General features: G+C 40.2%; 1 protein-coding gene and 1 non-coding gene across 3 annotated transcripts in view; both read left to right on the forward strand.

Annotated features, from left to right (window-relative positions):
* The window catches only part of CPNE4 (copine 4), a 505,564-nt gene that overhangs the window by 285,728 nt on the left and 194,812 nt on the right, over positions 1-25,024 (forward strand). The gene's annotated exons all lie outside the window — the stretch shown is intronic.
* On the forward strand, positions 15,498-15,637 carry LOC123941001. The gene has a single exon (XR_006818132.1). It is a non-coding gene; the product is annotated as a U4 spliceosomal RNA (small nuclear RNA).

Genomic DNA, 25,024 nt, shown 5'->3' on the forward strand with positions numbered 1-25,024 from the left:
ATGGTGTTTCTCTGTTTTCACTTCTGTAGCAAATTGATTTTAGAAGTCCCCAAACCCAATACCTGAGCTTGCCTTCTGATGATAAATATTCAAGAAGGGACTCACTAGGGAATCCATAAGCACTGGAAAATTCCATGGGCAACAGGATGTGGGTATTTCTCACAGCACTAATGGATGAACTCAAGCCTGGACAAGCTCAAGGTTTATAGATAACTTGATCAAAAGCAACACCCACATTGCTAATGTATACCTTAAAAATATAACTTATCATAACAATTTACTCTGCCCAGTCATTAGGGCTATGCAATATTCAGGATGTCTTTTTCTTGCCTATGTAAGATACAAAGAACTTAGAATTTCCCTTGGGTAAGCAAATTGCCTTGAAAAGGATGGAGGTAGCCTTTCTTTCTAACCAGACTAGTTTGGGGCTTGCGTTTCTTTCCAGAGGACTCATTCAGTATTCATGCACAATCTGGTTGCACGGTGGGAAAGTATGGCATTAATTCATGGTGCAGCAGATAAAAAACAAGGCAAAATCATCCTCGACAGCCAAAGGAAATCAATTCTGTTTTTCCCAGGACTTTCTTCAGCTGATCAGAGGGAGCCATTCCCCATCCTGCTTATGATGAAGCTGTTCGGCAAACATCCCTCTGGACCATTCTGATTAAAGCCGTTTTTGCCGACAGTGTTGGCCGGGTCTCAGCCAGTTCAAGGTCTTTTAAGTGCTACAATTTCTTAAAATTGAGAGATTCTATTTGATACCAAAACAGCACTGGCTGGAAAGAAAAGATCATCATGAAGGGCATTTACACAAAGGAGGATTTCTGATTCAATTTCTGTCCCCATGGATGGACTCATTCTGGGCTCAGGATATTACATTTATGATAGGATTTTTTTTCAAGTCTCTCCCGTATCCAGTCTAGCCTGTCTAGTGGTCCATTTTTATTTCCACCTCTCCTTGTAAACTGAGAAATTGGAATTCCTGGACTCTGACAGAATCCCTCTTTTCTGGCATCCTTAGTGACCTGGACAAGCCAGCAGAAATCAGAATTAGGTCCTAGAATAACTGGGTACAAATGGTCCTCAAAACCAGCTCCTGTTTTTCTGCAGAATTGATGGGAGCAAGAAAGCAGGAAACTTCCAGTACTTGCAAAATGCCCTCAGCCTGATTACAACCATAAGCCTTAGCCTCCTTTTCTACCATGCTTATAGATTCCAGATATGCTGGGCATACCTACAGTAAGTTACTTTTCTTCCCCTATTTTCCCCTTCACAGACCTGAGAGAAGAAACAAAACAAGGGAGCAGAAAAATCCTAAAACCCAAACAACTCACAAACTGGAGACTTGGATTTCCAAATAAAATAAGGTGTAAGCTCTATTTGAAAACGGTACTTGACTTTCTGGAAACAGACGCTCAAAATGTGTTTCTCCTAAAAAAAACTTATGAAATCTGAGTGTGGGTGTTGGGGGAGAGGGGATTTGGTGAATTGAAAAGAAATTCTTCTAGCTTACAGTTATTCACTCGGGAAGCAAGGAAAAATTGTGACTGATTTTTTCCCTTTCAATTCTGACACATTATGAACAATGTTCTTCTCTCCTTGTCTAAAGGTGAAAGGGCTCATGGGTGTCACCCCAAAACCCCTTTCAGTGCCACCGCCATGCTGAAAGGAGCCAACTGAGCTGTTAGTATGAAAAAAAAAAAAAATCACTCACTGCATTCAGACAGGTGTAGCCCTTCATTATAGAGTCCTGCTTATTTTATAACCAGTCTGAACTGGTTTTCTCCAGCTTTCCTTAAAGGGCCAGCTCTAAATATATGTCTCAGTATGGTTTATCATTGCTGGATAGAGAGTAAACCAAGCTGAGAACTGATGGAGGTCTTTTATTAAATATCTAAATATATGTGAACACCATACACACACACACACACACACACACTAAGCACTTTCCACAAAGTGCTTTTACTACCACGTAATCAGTTATTATACATAAGCTACTTTTGTTGAAGACAAAGCAGAGAAGGAAGAAAGGAAGGAGGAGAGAGAGACAGGAAGAAAGAGGAAGGAAGGAAGGGAGAGGGAGGAAAGAAGGAAGGAAGGAAAGAAAGAAAGAAGAGAAGAGAAGAAAAAAAGAAAAAAGAGAAAGGAAACAAAATGAGGAAGATAGGGAGAGAGGAAGGAAGTCAGGCAGACAGGCAGGAGGGAGGAGGAGGGAAAGAAAACCTTTTTCTCTTCCTTGCACACATACATAGACTCTAAAGTTTTGTTATGATGTATTGTGTGTATAACATTAAAAGATATCCAAATGAAAGGAAAGATCACTTACAGCATTGCTTCAACAACAGATCAAACTGTTCTCACTTTGCTGTATTCTCTTCCTGTCCCCATCCTGATTTTGTCATCAATTTATTTGCATTTAGTATTGATTCTAGAGTAGTATTGCTTATGAGGAGCGTCATTATTTATTAACCACTTTTCAGAACAAAAAAGTTAAAGAACATTAAATGCATCCTGAGCACAAAAAATCAGCAAAACTGAAAACTGCATCTTAGAATCAAGGAAACCCTTGAGTTACCATCTCATTATAGATATGATTTTGAATATTGGCTTTTTGTATTATCATAAGCATTTTTTAGGGCATATCTCGTCTTCAGAATTCTAATTTTTATAGCATCCTATTAGATTATCAAGGGACATTCTGCTGACCATTGTGCTTTGGCACACATATAATCCTCTTCCCAGGGGTGTGCTTGAGCTGACTGGTACCAGTTTGTGTGAGTCCTTTGTGCACATCTCCTCCGTACTCTGGGTGCAAATTTGTAGCTTAAAATTGTCCCCGGGGGAGTCTTTACTCCCATGGAAATTGGCAAACCTCACAAATTTACCAATACCCTATTACTTATTTCTACCATTTTCATCAGTCTACCTATTACCCTAACGAGTCTCTTTGACCCAGCACCCCTCCCCCAATTTTTCCCCTTCTGGTAGGCGGAAGAATCCCACGAATGGAACAACAATGATGAACTGATAATAAGTGAAGGCTAACACTTCTTGAGGGGCTTCCCCGAAGTCACATAGCTAGTGAGTAGCAGGGCCAGGCTCTGAATAGAGACTGTCTGGTGCCAGAGGTCATCCCCTGAACCTCCGTACAGTCAGCAGCATCCCCGAGCTCCAGCGTGGAGCCCCGACACGTGGAGTCTCTGAAACTCTAGCCTACCAAGCCCCTCCCTTCCCTGTCACAAGCCCAGGAGGAGTCACATATCCTCCCTGGCCACCTAAAGCCGGGCCGCCCCAAAGCTGCTGGTGCCAGGTGGGCTGAGGGCGCCTCTTCCCCTCCCGGCACCATTCGGTTCCAACCGTCAGTGAGTTGCTGCAGCTTCAGTACTCCTTCCTCACAGTTCACCTTGTCTTCCGGCCTTCCTAGGGATGGGGCTAGCCTTCACAGGGTCTCAGCAATGTCACTTCCGTCACCTCCTCGGTCCCTCTCTCTTTCAATGTCTTCTCTTCCTGAGCCTGAGAACAGTCAGTCACCTGTGGCCTCTGCAAAAGACCTCCAGAAAGCCTCTTGGTCAAGAAAGCAAATTGTATTTGCCTTACTGCAGTCAGACAGAATGGCACCCAGAGTCTTCTTGGTGGTGTCTCCGAGGATATTTAAAAGACTTTAGGGTCCGGACTGGATAAGTTAAGGCAGGTCTTTCAAGGCAGGAAAGTGGTTAGGGTTGGGCCAACTGGGTGAGCTTATGATTGGTGGACACAGTCAGCTGAGGCACCTCAAGCAACTCTTAATAAGCAAGACATTAGTCTTCATAAATAAGCGATTATGTTGGGTCATGGTCTCATCTTCCCGGTGTCAGTATTCTCTAAAGTGATTAACGAAATCACTTTTGTTTCTTCCCAGTAATGTGTAGCACAGAGAGGGGAAAAGGGCTTGCTCCCAGTATTGTTTATACAGGAGAGAAAAAGTGGGATATTTTCAGTTCTCAGAGGGAAGAGGCCCTTTCTGCAGGAATGCTTATGAGTTGCCAACGACGAGGCCTGGGGCCATTTCTCACAGGGCCTGGGGCGGAAGCCAGAAACCAGTCCTTGAAGACCATACTGATGCCTGCACAGAGCCCTGTGCACAGGCCTGCCCTCCCATAGCCACTGGTGTTTCTGGATTTAGGTCTCTTTTATACTTTTTCTTCATGCGCGTCCTGGCTTCTGTGACACCCAGGATGCTGACAGGAGGCCTTTGCTAAACACCCTCAGAGTTCTTCAGTGTTTCTGGTCATCGTCTTCCCTTACCAGCCTGAGAAGAAGCTGTACAAATAGGAATGCTGGTAGCTGGCCCAGCTTCTCAGGGTTCTACCCGTGGATGCCCAAATTAAGGATTTCACTTACATGTTTCCTCCTAAACGCAGGAGGCAGTTTTCTTCTTTTGAGTCATGAGCAGAGGATGATTTCTAAAAGTAGAAACACAGAGTAACAGAAAATGAATGCTTTCATGGCTCTTGACCTGATTTGTAGTGCCGGCTCCCTTCTGTAGAGGGTCGTAACCATTTTCACTGCCTGCGGCAATGCACGAGTGTGCCGTGTCACAGAGAGGCTAACATTAGGTTTTATGATTCAAAACCTATACACCCTAATTATAATGTTATCTCTCATACTTACACTTACATTTCTGTGATTTCGGAGGAGGCTTAACATTGCAACATTCATCGCATCTTTGTAATAATGATCGGAATGGACAAATAAACCAAAACAAAATTTTGGAAGCACTAGAGATGCCCCCCACCCCCAGATAACCATTGTTCGTATCGTTGGCTCTATCTTGAAAGATCTTTAGATTTCTTTCTGCCTATGAATACATTCTTCCCTTTTTTCTCTAAAAATGGGGTCACATTGTTTGACCTAGTTTTTAACCTGCTTTTTGTCACACACCCGCATATTTTGAAAAATTTTCCCCTGAAATAGTATCTATCTCTAATACCGTTGTGCTGACAGAACATCAGTCCATTGTTCTAAGGCAGCATAAATAGTGTAAGTCATGGGGATGAAAGGGGCAGCACAGAGGTTATAGTGGATGATACTGTAATAAAGTTTCATGGCGACAGATAGTAGCGACACCTGTGGTGAGTCCAGCATGACGGAGAGAGATGTTGAATCACTGTATTATACACCAAAAACTAAGGCAGCATTGTGTGTCAACTGTACTATAATCAGAACAAAACAAAAAATGTGGACTATAGTGCCCAACGACTTGGTGCAAATGCCAGGTAAGCCAGTTAGTAGCCATGTGACTTGGGGCACGTTATTTATCCCTACGATTTAGTTTACTGACTTGTAAAATAGTGATCATAATACCACTGCCTCCTAGGGTGGTTTTGGAGACAAAATAAATTAAAACTTGTAATACCATGTGAAGTATTTGCTGGAAATAATACTAGGTGTGCCATAATTACTTAAACCCATATTATTAGGCATGTCAGTTACTTCGTTTTTACTTCTGTTACAAAAGCTGTTGTGATGAACATTTCTTGAGATACATTCCTAAGTATTAAATTGTTTGGTTGAAGAACACATACATATTTAAGGCTTTTGGTGCATGCTGCTAAATTTTCCTATAAGCATTATAGGAGGCATCTTCCTTGATGTTAGCAACCGATTTCCTATAGATTCTTTGCCTTCCTGAGACAGGTGAAGCCTGGGAAGTAGACATGATCTGACTGGAGAGCCAGAGGCACAATTTCCTGTGGCCTCTTTGTTCTGCCCATCATAATCTCCTCATTAGTGGGCTCAGGACTTTGTCTACTCCAGAGAACATTAGCCACTTAGGCACTATTTTAAAGTGAAAAATAATAACTGGTAATATTGCATTTTGGGTTATCATTAACTTGAGCTAAATTACAATGAGACATCACCAGAAATAAATGGAAGGTTTGGAGGAATAACAACCTAATTTATTATAACTCCACATGAATGCAATGAGCATTGGACAGGCTTATCATGACTGGTACTTCAAAAGACTATGCTTGAGATCAGCGGCATCCAAGGAAGGCCGTGTGAACGTGGCAGCTGTGGGCCATGTTATCTCAGTTATTAAGTCAGTTGCTAAACCACATTTATCATGATACTTTATTATGTGTCCAATTTAAAGAGGAAAATTTCATTGTGCAAGAGAGTCCAATACTGGCTGCTTTATCATAATTAAGGACACATGCAACAACATGGATTTCTTGGAGAAACATACATTACTGTATCTGGAGGAGATGCTATGGTCATGTCCTGGCTAGAAAAAAGTTTTATTTCCTAAAAGAAACCATTTTGTGGTATATATTCTTTCCTGCCTTACCTCCCTTCCCCACAGGAGTCTCAGTGGGGTTGATCTAGTCACTTCTGTGTGTGTATGTGTATGTGCCTTTTTCCCTGCCTTGGCAGGTTACAAGTTTAATTGTAATATCGAAAAGACTTGTCACTTGGTCAAGGAAAAAAATAAGGCATATCTAAAGTAAAGGTGGGGGGCGTCTGGGTGGCTCAGTGGGTTAAAGCCTCTGCCTTTGGCTCAGGTCATGATCTCAGGGTCCTGGGATCGAGCCCCGCATCAGGCTCTCTGCTCAACAAGGAGCCTGCTTCCCCCTCTCTCTCTGCCTGCCTCTCTGCCTACTTGTGACCTCTCTCTCTGTCAAATAAATAAATAAAATCTTAAAATAAATAAAGTAAAGGGGGAGAAGTTGATATTTTTGTTATTACCTGAGCTTTCCCGCTGAAAGGAATGAAATCATACCTATCAAAGCTTTCATTTTAAGGAATGGTTATCTACTTCTTTTTTTTTTTTTTTTAAAGATTTTATTTATTTATTTGACAGGCAGAGATCACAAGTAAGCAGAGAAGCAGACAGAGAGAGAGGAGGAAGCAGGCTCCCTGCCGAGCAGAAAGCCTGATGCAGGGCTCGATCCCAGGACCCTGGGATCATGACCTGAGCCGAAGGCAGAGGCTTAACCCACTGAGCCACCCAGGCGCCCCTGGTTATCTACTTCTTGTTTAATATTGTTCAGATGTCAGCTTCCAGCCTTTCCGTTCCCTGCTTCAGGTCATGTGCCCAACTACTAATGTGCTAATTCCTGAGAAAGAAAGAGTTAGAATATGCATGTCGTCATACTAACTCTCTTAAGTTGCTCTGGAAAGAAAGTTTGAGGACAGAGGTTGAATCTCTTGGCCCAAATGAGGTGATGGGCTAACCTCTCTCCCTGATACTCTTCCTCCCCGAAACCACACAGATGGGAAGGTGAGTGTTTATAATGTGGCAGCGCAACAATAAATTCATCTGTCATTTACAGTTTATTATTCACTCTAATGTATTATTCAAGAAACAAAGACCTAGATAAAGAGAAGGGAAGACAAGGCACTGAAACTGACCATACATTAAGCATCAATTATAGACTAGATATGCTAATATATGATAAATGACTTAACCTCACATCACAACCGGGAGATAATGTATATCCTGGCTTGGCAGACAGAAATTGCATCATTGAGGTCAACAAAGACCATTGGTATTTAAGTCTTCAGCAGTCACCAAGTGCATTACAGAACTTATCAGGGTCTTTAATTTGTTAATTAGCATTGTGGTTCTTCAAGAAGAGGACATCATATACAGAATTGCCCAGCTTATTTGGCACAAGTCCCCACTCCCTCTTCCACATACAAACAACCACACTTTTTTTTTTTTAACAGAGTATCTTATCAATTAATGTTTCATAAAATACATTTAGAAAATACCCTTCATTGTACTGGTAAGATATTGGAGACACGGAGAGGCTAATGACTTTTTCAAGCTCATACAGAGAATTGGTGTTCAGCGCTAGGCCATCTTTTTTCAGTTCATCCCACTCAGAACAGATCTTCACCTTCAGCAGTCATAACATTTGTTTAACATGAAGCCTCCTAGGCGGTTAACAAAAAAAGAGAGAAAGAAAGAAAAAGTTGAACTCTAGCTGATAAATATTTTCTCCTCTAGTTTTTTTCTTTTTTCCTATATATTATTCAATATTAATTCTCAACTAGAAGTAATAAAAGCAAGTAGTTCCTTATTTGTCCTAAACAAGCAAACGAACAAACAAAAACCCCCAAAAATCAAAACACAAGATACTGAACCTTTGTTGAGAAATGAGATTTCCTGGAGAGGTTTATCAATCTGTGGTTTCAGCAGGCATGGTGCAGTGATTAAAAGCATCACCTTTGGTTGGGACAGGCAGCCCTAACACATATCTGGCTATGTCCCTTAACTGCTGGGTTCTTTAAATTTAATGAGGGCAGTGTCTAATTGGTTTTGTTCAACAGTATATAGGCACTGTTGGCTTACAGATCCTTAAAGAATAATAGTTAAGCATTATCATTCCAGTGACCCACAAAGTCGCTCATGATCTGCTTCCCCCTTTACCTCTCCAGCCTCCTCTAAATTCTACTCTCCCCTCACTCAACCTGCTCCATCTACACTGACTTCCTACCCATTTGTTGAGGCTTCCAGGCCCATTTAGGGCCTTTGAAAGTGGCATTCTCTCTGCCTAGAATCCTCTTCCTTAAAACAGCTCACTCCCTAACACTCTTTGTATCTTTACTCAAAAGTCGCCATCTTTTTGCTCTCTATTCGTATGTAATAACCTGTTTCCAAAATTCATAGCTTAAATAACAACAGTTGGTTATTGCCGTATCTTATGATTCTGTGGGTCAGGACATCAGCCGTGGTACAGAGAGGAGAGCTTGTTTCCGCACCCCAGTGTCTGGGGCTTCCGCTGGATGACTTGAGTAGATGGAGATGGAAACAGGCAGGGGAGTTTTTCCCCTCCCTTCACATGCTTCTCCCAGTACATGGCTCTGGCTCCCTCTCAGCACGGCACCCTCAAAGTAGTAAAAATCCTTTCATGACATTTCTCAGCTCCAGGAGGCTGAAGTGAAAGCTGACAGCCCTTTTGAAGCTAGGCCAGCAACTAGGCGTAGCACAGCCTCAGCCAAACACTGTGGGTTGGGGTTAGGGTTAGAGGACACCAAATAGCCCAGTTCTAGGGGAAAGGTATAAAAATTGACCCCCCTTTTTAATAGGAAAAGTGGCAAAGAACTTGAGCCCTCATTAACCTGTTGCATGATTCAATAAGGTCTTCCCAATCAATCCTATTTAAAATTCCAACCCCCCCCCCCCCAGTTTCTATCCTTAATCTTGCCTTATTTTTCTGCTTTGTTCACTGCTGTATCTTCAGCAACTAGAATAGTGGGTGACAGATTGTAGGCGCTCAATAGATAGTTACTGAAAGGAAGGACAGAGGGAAGGAAGAAAGGAAGAACTGGGTTAAGTGAGGGTAAGTGAAACCCTCAGTTTTCTCATCTGCAAAATGAGAATAATACTACATTCATTCTAAGCTTCTTGTGGGAATTGAATGAGATCAGTTATATAAAATATTTAATAGAGAATCTGGCAAATACTTAGTAACTATTAATTTGAGTGACCACTAGGTTCACTCAAATGGGTTTCAGAAAGATCATAAAATAGATTCAGACACTGTCCTCCTGGGTACCCTGTAACATTCTGGCATATGGATGAGCTGGACAACTTCAAACAAACGAAGGCTTCACTCTCCAGGATAATTGAGTTGAACCACAAAGGGAGAGTGAAGATTTGATGCAAGGGGCAGGAGTCATTTATTTTAAAAATGAGTTTCCTTTTGAAGTGAACATCAAAGTTGCTAGAAAGATCCTTAATAAAAATGAGCATCATGAGGGGTCACTATTTATATTTCACCAAGCAGGGAAACCTCATTTGAGTGCTATCATTTGCTCCTTAATTGATTGACTATAAATAGTAATCCAGTCATTTATTTCCTCTCAAAAGGCCTCCTAATTTGTTCATTTGAGCATTAAAGCAATGCTAATGCAGATTTTCATCTCCTCTCAGCTGGAGAATCGTGGATTTTTTTTTTTTTTTTTTTTGGTAAGAAACATCCAGATATCCTACCTACTTCCATTTCTATATCTCTCTTTGTTTCTTCCTCTTTACAGAGCTGTCGAGAGTTAACCCAAGACATCATTGTGGGTAGTAAAAGTCCTGGGGTCCTAAAAGGGGCAAATGGAAGGAGAAACAGCAAGAGCACAGAACTGCAAAGTTCCCAAGCGCAGGTGTCCGCTGCCTCAGGTATCTGGTTGAGCTTGACCCAAACCATTCCATGGCCTGTGGTTCTAGGGCAACCCCCTGCCCACTGCCAATTGAGAAAAGTGCTCAGAAGCTTCCTTTCTTGTGGAGTGCTACCTCTGGGACCCCCAGTCTTTTTCCTATACCATTCCGTTATTCCAGACAATATGCCCAGGCTGTTCATGAACTTTTACTTAGAAATTCCATTTTTCTCAAGTGTTTTATGACTTAGGTAACCTGATTAGAAATGAGGGTGGTCTTGAAGTGGAATCACTCCATATGTCAAGAGACCTTTGCTCATTTCCTCTGCCAGACACTCTTTTCCCTGTCTTCCTCTCCCTGCTTCCTCCCTCTTTGGAGAAAAAAAGCAAGTCTCAGGCTTGAGAGTTCTGTCCTCATTCAGGCCCTGAAAGCTCAGATTCTACCCCCAAATGGACTTACCTAGGCATTTTCTCATTGAGGAAGATGTGTCTCTTCCTTTAGGGAGTTCTTGAGCAGGAAGAAAAGTAAGTCATCTCCCTGAATCTCCTTCTCTTGCTTTGAACAAGCTCATACCCCCCATCTGATTTACCAGCCCTTCGGGCCAATCATCACCTGAAATCACCATCTCATGAGAACGGACAGAACTGTAATCTCATTATAGGAAAAAAGGCTATTATCCTCAACTTCCAAACTGCCCTTTTGAAAATAAAAATTGTCATATATTTAAACTTTCCTCGGAATAAAATGTCTGGTTGTTCATGGAGTATAAATGAGAATTTCCAAATCTTGGCTGGCAAATCATCCTCAAGAGCAAAATTATTTATCCCGGGGCGCCTGGGTGGCTCAGTGGGTTAAGCCGCTGCCTTCGGCTCAGGTCATGATCTCAGGGTCCTGGGATCAAGTCCCACATCGGGCTCTCTGCTCAGCGGAGAGCCTGCTTCCCTTCCTCTCTCTCTGCCTGCCTCTTTTGTGATTTCTCTCTGTCAAATAAATAAATAAAATCTTTAAAAAAAAATTATTTATCCCATCCCATGAAATGTACACGTGGGCGTGCACCCTTCACCTTGAAGGAGACTGAGGTGATCTGGAGGGCAAAAGTGGGGAATGGTCCAGGCTTTCTGCTACATGTGGGGCTAAGATTTAGATCACCCAAACTGAAGCTTTAGACACATGCCATGGGAACCTGGGTTTCATTAGTGAATGGGGAACTGTCAAAAGTTTTGTTTTTACAAACAGTTTAAGAAAAGCATCAGATTCAGATAGCAAATCTGCAACTTAATAGCTAAGCATCCTTAGGCCAATTATAAATCTTCCCTGAACTTCTTTTCCCTCATCAGCCAAATAGGAAGAAGGATGCCCACTTCGCAGGGATGTTGTGAGAATTAAGTTATATATAAACGTATAAGAAGGTCTCAAAAAATGTCAGTCTCATAATTTCCTCCTAAAATCAGGTAAAATACTAGAGTCATAACTTAGACAGCCTTCACTGTCATGCATTTCATTTCTGTAAGATTGTTCTGGAATTAATAGCTGTGGTGGCAGTTCCAGTATTGATGGAATTACTTCAAGCCACACTGCTTTCACTCTGACCAAGATGACTCAGCATTGCTGTAAGATGCTTGTTTGTGCTTCATAGCAGGTCGCAAGGACCAGGCCATTCTCTTTGTAACAGAGGAAGTACTATTTCAGAAGTGGCAAAACTTTCTAAGGTTGATTCTGTAAAATGGACACCCAATAAAGCCATAATATTGACAGCCTTCTGCCCTGCACAGCACTTAAGGTACATTAGAGTACCGTCTTTGGAATTGCTAGTGAGGTGCCTTTTAGATTGATTTACATCTGTAGGAGGAGTGGTGCCGAAGTTTCCTCATTTCTCATGAATGTTAATCTCTTCCTTAGATACTGTCCCTGCAGATATGCTTTAAAGAATCTATAAATTTTCCTTAAGCCCTTATGCAATTTTCTATTTATATCCTAGCAACGATGAAGCAGTTGACCTAGCGTGATAAATAAAACAGTATTGGTACTTGATTGTAGTTCCATATTTTTCATTGTAGTTCCATTCCTCACTTTTATTTGTAATCTGACCCAACATCTTTTTTGCTTGGTCCAATAGTTCCATGTCCATTTGCTCATTTAAATGGCAGGGAGAAGGCCATTTGGTACTACCATTAAGTATTAGGACCCCCATTTTATAAACTCAAAGTTGAGCTTCAGGGAAAAAGAAATCAGTAACTATTGCTTGGCCATAATAAATAAGAGAATGGAAGAAGGTTTCAAGGACTCAAATTTCTTGACTTTTAGTGATAACTCTTTTAAGTCAGCTAGGCTGTTGGTGAAGATTCTGATGAGAACCTACCTTGGCAGAGGAACATGAGATCTTAACCTACCCTATCTATAAATGGAAGCTTTAACCTGGCTCCAAAACCAATTTGTTGCCTGCCAAGCTCAGTGGCTTTTTAGCATCCATCTGACTTGTTCCTTGCTGCCCAGTGGCCTGTGCTGACTATGACTCCTGACTTGTTCCTTCCTTCCTGCTTGGCTCCTTCCATTTTCTGCCATTCCCATTGTCTAAGTAGGACTGGCTGGCCTCCACTGATATCCCAATCTGCTTCATTCCTTCTTTGAGTTAGGCTTCAGCTCCCAGTCTGGGCCTCCAATTTAGCCTCTCACTATTGAATCGCTAAATCCCCAAGAATTGTCACTGATGGTCTTGTCCCAAATGGGACTTCTTAAGGGTCTGCTAGCTCTACTACAGTGACCCTCTTCTGCCATCCTCTGGGCTAAACTGAAGCTGACCAGCCACCTTCCTCCATTTATCCTTCCCATTCCAACTGAGAGCATGGATGGATAGTAATGGTATTTACCTTTCTAGGTGAAGGCACTTTGGAACAACAGTGGTAGCAACAAAGTAGGTGAAACTCTGCCCTATAGTGGTATGCCTAGATCCTGGCTGTGAATAGTGAGAACTACATCCAGGTAGGCTCCTGTGTAAGTATGGTGGACGTTGAAGCTTAGGAATTATTGAGGTGAAAATGGAAGCCTGAGCTAAGAACAAACATTAAGAAAAACGTACCCTTTTCTCAGAATGTGATAAGGGAGGACTAAGCAAGTGAAATATGTAACTGTTGGTTTTATGAGGTCATTTTTGCTTTAGTGCTAATGAATACTTGGAGGCCTAATTACCAAGACAATATTAACACCTCTTGTGTTTGACAAAAGAGATGCCAAAGTGTTTTAAAAAAAACAAAGGTTTTTGGCATTTTTAAAAAATCCACTGTCTGTAATAGGCACCCGTAAAATCCCTGTGTAACACTCACGTTGCTCTTGGTGGTACGATAATTATTGCATCAAGCAGACTTAGATGAGTTTATTGGCATTTTCTTGAGAGGGAATGGAAATTTTATGCAAGCACACCATCAGGAATTTTTCTTGGACATGCCAGGGAAGTTTTGAATTTTGAAATTCAGCTGGAGAGTCTCTCTGGAAAATATTTTACTATGCTAGCAATCCTGACAGTCTCCAGAATAAGAATGCCTAATGTGGGGGCGCCTGGGTGGCTCAGTGGGTTAAGCCGCTGCCTTCGGCTCGGGTCATGATCTCGGGGTCCTGGGATCGAGTCCCACGTCGGGCTCTCTGCTCGGCAGGGAGCCTGCTTCCCTTCCTCTCTCTCTGCCTGCCTCTCTATCTACTTGTGATCTCTCTCTGTCAAATAAATAAATAAAATCTTTAAAAAAAAAAAAAAGAATGCCTAATGGGATGGGACAAATGATCCCAATATGATTTATTTAATAATGATATAATAAAGTAGACATGTGGCCTTTGTGCTTAACAAATCTCATTATAAAACACACAAAGGAAGTAATCAACACTAAAAACTTGCAAATTCTGAATAGATCTGATGCCCAGCTTCTGAATATTAAGAAACTTGTCAAACTTACTGTGTCTCCTAGCAAGGCAGCTCTCAGATTTATGGCTCCTGAAAACCCAGTATAACAGTAATCGATTTGTAATTGCTTTGTATTCTTTCATCCCTGCGGGTTGTAGTGGAGGCAGTGGGTGGAGTATTGGTTAACTCCTTGGGGCAAATAGGAATAAAGTCAGTGGTAGCACTTTGGGGATTATTATAATTATTATCATTATTATTAATTATTTTACAAATTTACAAAAGGAGGAAAGAGCTTATTGCGATGGTCATCTGTCTCAGGTCCATGTAGCTATTTTCATAGTCGTTGCAACCATTGCCTCCTGCCTCAGCAGTTTGACCTTAGTGTGTGTTGTCCTGTAGCAAATGATGCACTCACAGCAACTTTAGTTGCTCAGTAATTTACAGTGGAGCTAGGCTAAAAGAAATAACTTTCTATTCGTTTATTAAGTGGTTAGGTCTAAACAACTGAATGAGTCCTTTGAAAAACAAATAAAACAAATTAAAAAAAAAAAAACGAATCTTGGAGGCGCCTGGGTGGCTCAGTGGGTTAAGCCTCTGCCTTGGGCTCGGGTCATGATCCCAGGGTCCTGGGATTGAGTCCCGCATGGGGCTCTCTGCTCAGCGGGGAGCCTGCTTCCTCCTCTCTCTCTGCCTGCCTCTCTGCCTACTTGTGATCTCTGTCTGTCAAATTAAAAGAAAAAAAAGAGAATCTTTTAATTTTTACTCTTTAATCATTATGTTCCAATATAATCATATATTCCATTGATGATGGAATGTGTATGCCTGTTGGGCACTGCATAACTTCTCAAACCTCGAAATCATATGTGGATCTCACCACTCTCATTTCCTATTCCACATTTGAGCAACTGCCAAAAATCTAGTTTCATAAGGATATCATGACATTGAAAGAAATGTAGTAGTGTGATCTAACGTTGAAATGCAAACTACTTCGAGTTAATAGGTTGCAGGATAGGCAATAGAGATCAAATATCCCTGTATTTCTCTTGAACATATCCATGTCACCTATGAATTCACTGTGCTGACCCGGAGTCCCTTGGTGTTCAGTTTAGAGCAAGGATCTGTAGTTTCAGGTCACAGAGGCACCAAACTATTCTTGCATTCAAAGTTACATATTTTTCATCAACATGGTCCTTACATGTAAATCAACTAATTCAACTCACTCTCATACAAAGAATCAGAATCTTTTCCAACATAGGAAGAAAAATTAGTTGTTTTAGACTTACTGAAAGATATTATATCTATATTTTGCAGGTGATATTCTCAAGTAGAATAGGTATTATCACTCCTGAATTTTAGCCAGCTAATGAGAATTCAATGATATCTTATTGTTATTCCAATTTACATCTTCTTGAATGGTACTGAATTTGGACATTCTAAAATATGTTGGCCATTTAGATTATCATTCTCAGCTTTGCGCAGTGGCAGTATCGTAGCCAATGAGGTTTATCCGAGGCGCGATTATTGCTAATAGATTATCATTCTGTAAATTGTCTGTTACAATTTTGGTGGGAAACTAAAATTTAAAATACAATACCACTTACAATTGTTCAGGAGAAAAAAAAAAAAGACCCTGAAATACTTAGGTGTAAATCTAGCAAAATGCTATAGGACTTGAATGCTAAAAACTATACAATGTAAATAAAAGAAATCAAAGATCTAAATAAATGAAGGTACATGCCATGTTCATGGATTAGAAGATTCAACATAATAAAGGTATTAATTCCCCCAAAACTAATAAATAACCTTAACGCAATTTCTGTCAAAACACCAGCAAGATTTTTTTGTAGATATAAAACAAGATTATTCTAATGGCAAAAGAACTAGAATAAAAAAAATTTTCTTTTGGAAAAAAAAAAAAGAGAGAGAGAGAGAAGACCAAAATGGGAGGAATAAATCTACTCAATTTCAAAATTATTCTATAGCTACAGAAATTAAGACTGCATGGCATTGACAGTAGGTAGACTGTCCCATGGAACAGAACAGAGAACCTAGAAATGTATTTATAGAAATATGCCCACTTGACTATCAAAGTTAAAAACTTTGATGTACAAAAGACTATTTTAAGAGAATGAGAGGACAAGTTGCAGACTGTCAGAAAATATTTGCAAACCACATATCTAACAAAGCACTAATTCTTGAATATATTTAAAAATCTCAAAATCCTACAGTAAAAAACACAAAATCCAATTAGAAAATAATTAAAAGACTTAAAGAGACATTTCACTGAAGATGATATATAGATGGCAAATAAGCCTATGAAAAAAATGTTCGGCATCGTTGGCTATTAGGAAATTGCAAATTAAGACCACAGTGAGATATCACTACATACCTATCGTAATGGTTAAGATAAAAAATAAAGACAGCAAATGCTGTGGGGGTTTGGAAAAGCTGGATCACTCATACACTGCTAAGGGGAATGTGAGATGCCCCATTCTGGAAAACAATTTCTAATTTCTTTAGAAATCAACATGCAACTAGCAACCCAACCCAGCAATCACCCTCCTGGGCATTTGCTCAGAGAAATTAAGATTTACGTTCACAAAAATGTCTGTTCACAGATGCTTATAGCAGCTTTATCTGTAATTGCTGAAAACAAGAAACAACCTAGGTGTTCCTGCATGAGTGGAATAGTTGAACTGTGTGCATCCCTACCATGGAATTCTACTTAACCAGAGGGAGCAAACTGCTGATACACACAACAACTTGGATGGATCTCCTCCAGAGGATTGCACTGAGGGAAAGAAGTCAATCCCCAAAGTTTACATACCATTTGAGTTCATTTAAATAACATTCCTGAATTGATGCAGTATTGGAAATGGAAAACAGATTAGGTGGGGGGAGCAGTGAGGGAAGCAGATGTGGCTTTAAAAGGGCAATGTGAGGGATCCCTGTGGTGATAGAAAATGTTCTGTCAGGGCACTTGGTGGCTCAGTCAGTTAAGTGTCCAACTCTTGATCTCAGCTCAGATCATGAGTTCAAGCCCTGCATTGGGCTCCATCCTGGGCATAGAACCTACTTAATTTTTTTTTTTTAGGGGTGCCTGGGTGGCTCAGTCAGTTAAGTATCTGCCTTCAGCTCAGGTTGTGATCCCAGGGATCCCGGGCTACCTGCTCAGCAGAGAGTCTTCTGCATCTCTCCCTCCCTCTGCCCCTCTACCTCCCCGCTACATGTGTCCTCTCTCTCTCTCTCTCTCTCTCAAATAAGTAAATAAAATCTCTAAAAAAGGTTTTTTGTTTTTTTTTTTTAATGTCTTAGGACTCCTGAGTGGCTCAGTCAATTAAGCATCTGACTCTTGGTAATGCCTCAGGTCATGATCTCAGGGTTGTGAGACTGAGCCCCACTTGGTGATCCATGCTCATTGTGGAGTTTGATAATCTCTCTCTCTCTCCCTCTTCCCTTCCTCTCTCTCTCTCTCAAATAAATAAATCTTTAAAAAATGTTCTGTATATTGACTGTATCAATGTCAATATCCTGGTTATATTGTACTAGAGTTTTGTAAGATGTTACCATTGGGTGGGACTGAGTAAAGGGTACAGAGGAACTCTTTGTGTTATATCTTACAATTTCATGTGAAACTACAGTTAGTTCCAAATTTAGAAAAAAGTTTAATTTAAAAATAAATTTAGTTCCAGGGCACCTGGGTAGCTAAGTCAATGAGCATCTAACTCTTGATTTCAGCACAGGTTATGATCTCAGAGTCATGGGCTCCACGATCATTGAGGAATCTGCTTCTCTCTCTCTCTCTCTCTCTCTCCCCCTCTGCCCCTACCCCCACACTTTATCTCTCTCTTTTTCTAAAATAAATAGGTCTTTTAAAAAATAAAATAAATAAAAATAAATTTAGTTGCGAGATTTAAAAACAAAAAATCTTTTCTCTCTGTTGGGGCACCTGGTGGCTTTGTCAGTTGGGCATCAGACTCTTGATTTCGGCTCAGGTCATGATCTCAGGTTTGTGGATCGAGCTCTGGGTTGGGCTTTACACCCAGCTAGGAGTCTACTTGAGATTCTCTTTTTCCCTCTCCCTCTATACTTACCCCACCTTTCTTTTTAAAAAAATCTTTTATCACTGTTGTAAGTGGACTATTTCCTCTAGTTCATTTCTGCATACTACTGTTAAGTAGAGAGAAGTCAATAGCTTTTCAAATTTCTATATTCTTATATTTTATCTTTAGGCACATTACCAAATTCTCATATTAATACTGGTAGATTTTATTAGTGTGTCTTGATTCTTTGTAGATATACAATAATGGAATTAGCAAAAAAGAGGTCATTTCAACTATAATTTTCAATGTATCTACCAGTTAATTTTCTTTTTTTTCTAAACAATTTCAAACAATATTAAATAATAGCAATAATAATAATGAGAATTCTGATCTAATTACTGATTTTAATTGAAGTGATTATTTTATTATTTTATTTATTCTATTTAGATTTGGTTTGCTTCTATTTTTTTAAGCAGTTTCCAGCCATTTCTATTTTACTTAGTATTGTTTTTCTGTATCTATAGATATGATCATGTGGTTTCTTTCCTTTAATGTATTGATCTAATTAATTATTTTGGTAAGTGTCCTGATAATTCCATTTGTATCACTGGAGTAAACTCTATTTGGTCTTACTGTATTTTTGTATACACTGCTGAATTCTTTTGCCAATTTTATTTAGAATTTTCATATCTATATTCCTAAATGAGGTTGGGTATGCTTCTCTATTTTTCTACTACTCTTTATGAGATTTTGGTATGAATTTATGCTTGTTCCATAAAATTATTTAGGGAGCTGTCTAGCTTTTTCTATGGCCTGTAATAGTTGAAGGAACATGATAATTATCTATTCTATAAAGGTTAGATAAATCTCAGCTGTGAACCCTATGGTCCTAGTGCCCTTTTCATTGATGGTTCTAGAATCACCTTCACCAGCTTCCAGCTTGTCTACAGTTGTTGGTCTGTTCAATTTCTCCACTTCTTAAAGAGGTTTGAGTAATTTATATTTTGCCAAAGCAATCATTTCCCTTTGGGAAATAATTTGCATGTAATATTCTTTTAATCTTTTCTACATCTGTGATTGTTCTTTTTCTTTTATCTATAGTCCGACTGCTAGGTGTTAGTCTATTTTATTTTACACTGTTTTTCAAAGAACTACCTCTCAAATTTACTTATCCTTTCTAACATTTGTATTCCTTGTCTTCTGTTTTGTTGAAATAAGATTTTTTTAAAAGATTTTTTATCTACTTATTTTAAAGAGAAAGAGCAGGCACACAAGTGGTTGAGTGGGGGGAGGGGCAGAGGGAGAGGGAAAGACTCTCAAGCCGACTCCATACTGAGAGTGGAGTCTGTTGCAGGGCTCGATCTCACAACCCTGAGATCATGACCTGAGCCAAAACCAAGGAAGAGCCCCACGTGCTTAACCAACAAAGCCATCCAGGCACCCCAAGATAAGCTTTTATCTGCATTTGTTCCTCCTCCTAATTTCCTATGATTTATTATATTGCTCTTCTAGTTTCTTAAGATCAATACCAAGTTTCTATATTTTTACTTTTATTCTTTACTAATAAAAAACATTTAAGGCTATACTTTTTCCAAAGAGTCCCATAGGTTTTGATAAGCATTTGGTTAGTTGCTTTCTAGGTTGTTTGAAATTTCTTTTTACTCCCCCTTCAACACAAAGATTATCGATGAATTTTGTTTTTAAATTTCAAAGCAAATAAGTAAAGAAGAGTTTTGGCACTTTTTAATTCTTATTTCTATAAAGCCAATTTACATAATTGTTCCATAGACATAAAGAAAAAGTCTCCTATTTCATGAGGATAAGATAGGTATGTATGTGTACATGTGTGAACATACGTGTGTGTACATACATGTGTACGTGTGTGTAATTCACGTATGTGTCATATACATGTGTGCCGTGTGTCTGTGTATTCACTTATTTTTTTGTACAAGCCAATTCCTCTGGAATTTTTATTTGTTTATTTGTTTATTGTTTTATTTATTTATTGTTTATTATTTATTGCTTATTGTTTATTTATATATTGTATTGTTTATTTATTAAATCCGTCCATTTCGAGACAGGGGTATTGAAATCTCCTATAGTAATTGTATTTTTATAACATTCTCTTGCCTAAGTTTTGTTCCACATATGTACAGATGATCTTTATGTATGCATGAATTCAGGTTTACATACCCTTTTCAAAAACTGTGCAACTTATAAATTCATGGCACCTTTATTTACTCTGGTAAGTACTTTAACCTTAAATTCCATCTTGTTTATTAGAACTATCACCAATCCTGCCTTTGTTAAATTTGTATTTTACTGAATTCATCCCCTTATGTTTAATCTTTATTATTTTCTCTAACTATGCTTCTTATAAACTGCATTAAGCAGTTTTTTAAGCCAATAAAGACAGTCTTTGTATTTTAATGGGAGAATTCAGTCCTTCTACATTTATGCACTGCCTGTTCTATTCATTTTGTTTCTTCCATCATATTTTATGTTTATTATTTATTTTACATTGTTATTTTCTTTTGTTCATTTTCCTTACTTTTGCTCAAATGATAAAATTGCTATTCCTGTCTCCTCATTAGTTTGGAATTTTTTCCTGTTAATTTTCCTTGGAAAAATCAGGGCTGGTTATCAGGAGCTCTGTACTGGCATGTCAAATTTGAGATACCTGTGGAATGTTAACTGGAGGGACAGAGCGGGCAGCTCTGCTTATACCCCCTTGTCCAGTTATATTTTCACGCTTGACTATTGCATGTGGGGCATTGGAACAGGGGGAATGGGTGGGGAGTTTGGAGACTGTTTTTAGAGTTCAAGGAGTTTCAATTTTGCCTCCTATTTGACTGTAGTTCTGAGACTCTTTCTCCAGTCTGGCCTGAAAGGGTGAACCTTGAATATGTGCGCCATCTCCCAGACCATCAAGGATGAGTATGATTTTGCTTTTAAAACCTGGCTTCCTAGGAGTCATCTCCGAGTAGAGTAGCTTACTCATCTGCTGTTGGTCTGAATCTCTACTTAATCCCCTTGAGCTTATAAGGCCTCCTTCTTTGGCTGATGGATCTCTGGGTGGTTTAGGAGATGTTTTGGTGTCTGCCCCATGTTCTGCTCTGATTGTTCCTGAATGGGGGCAACTTAGAACACACCTCAGCCTTCCTAACCCACACCCCCCCTCCCCACCAAGGACTCTTCTTGGCTTTCCCTTTCCCTAGTTCTCTCTGTTAAGTTTCTGGCTGGTCTGCCAGGTAGCTTTTTGCTACTAGGATCATGGGCCTTCTAGCCCTCTCTTCATTGCTCATCACCAAAATCTCTGTGATTTTCAACATCAAGGTGTTTAGGAGAACTTCTCCAGGCTTTGTTCAAAGTAAAACCAGCCCTCTTTGACAGAGCACTCCTCTTGAAGGTTTTCTTCTCTCCCTGGCCAGAAGCTCTGTGTCACTGCACCAAGGGTGGGGTGGGGACAGTGCAGATTAATTTGTGTGTCCGATGTTCAGGGTGAACATCTGGACTTGGGGTGTTACTTCCAAAGTAAACCTCTACTTTGGTCTACTCAAAGTAAACCAACCATAAGATTGGAGCCAGTGTAGAGATAAAATAAAAGCAGTCCAAGAATTAAGCCTTGGATCATCCCAACCTGGAGAGCTGAGCTAAGGCATTTCGCTGTGAGTAGAAGAGCTCTGCCTGAGGCTAGGGCCAGGAAACACTTGGCTCCATCAGCCACAGGCCAGTCCCATCAGAAGCCAGACGAGACAGATTGAGTTTCAGTACCTCATATGCCTCATCCCGTACCCATATTACTTGCTTATAAACATGCTTTTTTCATCCATCAAGTTTAGCATATGCTGTTGTTTCAAGGATCCAACTGACTCTATGCATAGGAAATGAACAGAATCCATCCCCTTCTGTTTGCCACCTTGAAGCTGAATCAAAACAGGCTGCTCTGACATTCATATTTGGTGTAGGAAGTGGAAACTGGGGTGTGGGGTAAAAAACAAACCAATATGGACGTTGGGGAGGGGATGTGCTATGGTGAGTGCTGTGAAGTGTGTAAACCTGGCGATTCACAGACCTGTACCCCTGGGGCTAATGATACATTATATGTTTATTTAAAAAATTAAAAAATTATTGAAAAAATCAATAAAACCTGGAACAGCTTCAGCACTGCCAGGAACTGAACGTGTGAACTTGGACGTTATTTAACTTCCTCAGGCTTAGTGTCCTGGCCTCTAAGGCATTTAATTATATCTACCTTGCAATGCTAGTGTGTTCTGAAACTTAAGAAATATAATGTGATTACAGTTGTATGAAGTAGATGCTCAAAAAATGTCAGCTTCTTTCCTCTGCTAATCATAGAGTCCAGGGAAAAGCTATTAAATCCACAGAGGCCCATGGGTGGCTCAGTCAGTTAAGCATTCGGTCTTCCGCCCAGGTCATGATCCCAGAGTCCTGGGATGGACCCCCACCCACATCAGGCTCCCTGCTCAGTGGGGAATCTGCTTCTTCCTCTCCCTCTGCCCCTCCCCCTGCTCGTGCTCTCTTGCTTGCTCTCTCTCTCAAATAAATAAATAAAATCTTTTTAAATAAGTAATTAAGTCCAGAGAATAATCCCTAAATTTCCATTTTAGTTCTTTCTTTTCTATCAAATAAGGCCACTGGGGTCAGTCAGGAGGCAGAGGGGATGAGGGGAAGCATGGGCTAGAGGCTTTACTGTGCTTTTCATGGAGAAGAATGGGCAAGGCAGGGTAATGAGGGTTAGGATTCTCTAGTTTGAATAATTTCAGTGAGCTCCAGAGAATAGGGGCTAATCCTAATTGTCTGAGACCTGTCCCTGGGCTGATCAGGATAGGGGAATCATGGCTCAGAGCGTAAGAGCTGGACAAAAGAGGTTGCTGGGGGTATGAGCATTGGATTGGCTCATCCAGGTTTCTTTACTATCTCTAAGAATTAGCCAGCCCTGACAGGGACAGTCCCTCCACAGTCAACAAGGCCCCAAGATGTCAAAGCATAAAAAATATAGAAAATAAAAAGTCACGATTAATACATTCATTCTGTTTTGTTTATGTTTGTATACATATACTAGACCAAGAAAATAGACCTCACATTGGGTCAAGTAAAACCAGGGAACTGGAAATGAACCATGGACAATCCATAATGACTAAACTTATTCTCTAGGTAATTAAAAACCATCCATTCTCTGGTTATCAAAGTCAGTTTTTGTTTTTGTTTTTTTAAGATTTTATTTATTTATTTGACAGAGAGAGAGATCACAATTAGGAGGAGAGGCAGGTAGGGGGGAGCAGGCTCCCTGCTGAGCAGAGATCCCAGAACCCTGAGATCATGACCTGAGCCAAAGGCAGAGGCTTAACCCACTGAGCCACCCAGGCGCCCCCGTCAAAGCCAGTTTTTAAAAAATCCGTATTTGGATTCAGGCACAGAATTGGAAACCCAGAGTTAGAAGAAACCTTAAGAATTAGTCCATTCCTCACCCCTCCCTGCATCTCTTATTTAAATCTCTTCTTCTTCATTCCTGCTAAACTGTACCTTATTCCTTCTTCAGGTTTTTCTGATTGTAAGAAGGTCTTCTCTGTATGGACCAAAGCTGCTTCATTTAGTCCTCAGCCTATTAATTCCTGAAAGTCTGATGTCTTGCTGTACAAATACAAAAAACATTTAGCCCAGCTCCCGAAACAGCTGCCAGATCAGATAAAATGTGCATAATGGGCTTTCGGAACTGATGAGAGCCACTCGTATTTGCCACACGTATTGTACATCTAAAGATGTTGCTTAGGAGAATTTGTTTTCCGTCTTGCTTTCTCTGAGCAGGAATGGCTCCATTGCAGGGCACTACAGCGTTGCCGATAGCCCCCTCTATGCAGAATATCCTTCCTGTGCACTCAAGTCTTCCCACAGGATAAATGGAACCTTGAGTAGGACATTATATTATAAATTCGACTCCATGCTTTGGGCTGAATGGAAATGTATCTAGTTTAAGGCTGAATCCCTAGGACCTAGCTTAGTGCTGGAAAAAATGACATGCACTCATTAAATCTTCACTGGGTGAATAAAAGAATGCATGGAAATGAGTACAAATTGCTAATCAAAAGCATTTGTGCAGAATTCGCTTTAGTTGAATAAATAAGACATAAGAAATGTTTGAAGTGAAAATACAGTCCTCCAGGGGGCGAAGGTTAGGCACTGAAATCAGTGATGTTGCTACAAGAAAGCAATATTTTGGATTTCATTTCCTGAGCCCTCTCACCTGTTGAGCAGGAAGCTAACAGAGGGCTTCTGTGTAGCTTCAAGGAGAGACTGAGCATCAGGAACTTAGCACAGAGCCCATGGTAAGCTGTCAGCACACTCCCGATATTATTGATTTGCTCCTTCTTTATGATCATGAGAGTACCCATCCCGTGCTTGTAAAATGTAGGCCTGCAATAAATATTGATTGTTGGTGATCATTTTAACGATGCCGATGGTGATGATAGTGTGATGGGAAAGTTCATCACTTACAGACTTGGCTCCATTCACTGATAGCGCTTGTACCTAGTGAAACACCCCAAAATGTAAGCTCTTCCGTATGACAGAATTACTGACAAATGTGTGAGTGATGTTGTAGCACCGGGGAAGATGCCTCTAAAAGAGACACACGATCTGAAAAAGAAGTATTGTGTGCTGTATGTACATGTGTGTGTAAAGACAGGGGAAGTGGAAGTTAAGGAATGGAAGGAGAAAAAAGAAAGAGAAGGATTTTTACCTCTTCTAATAGACATTATCTTGTGACAGCCTTAGAATACTTGTCATCAAGAATCAGTCTATCTGAGTGGTTGGCAGTGAATTGAAAATCCGTTAAGATTAATTTTCTGATTACCCATCCATTTCATTTATCAAAACCTCTCTCTGATGTTTGCAAGGAAAGAAACAGGAATACGAAGGGGGGAATATACA

The sequence above is a fragment of the Meles meles genome, chromosome 4 (genome assembly GCF_922984935.1).
Source record: "Meles meles chromosome 4, mMelMel3.1 paternal haplotype, whole genome shotgun sequence".
NCBI classification, from domain to species: Eukaryota; Metazoa; Chordata; class Mammalia; order Carnivora; family Mustelidae; genus Meles; species Meles meles.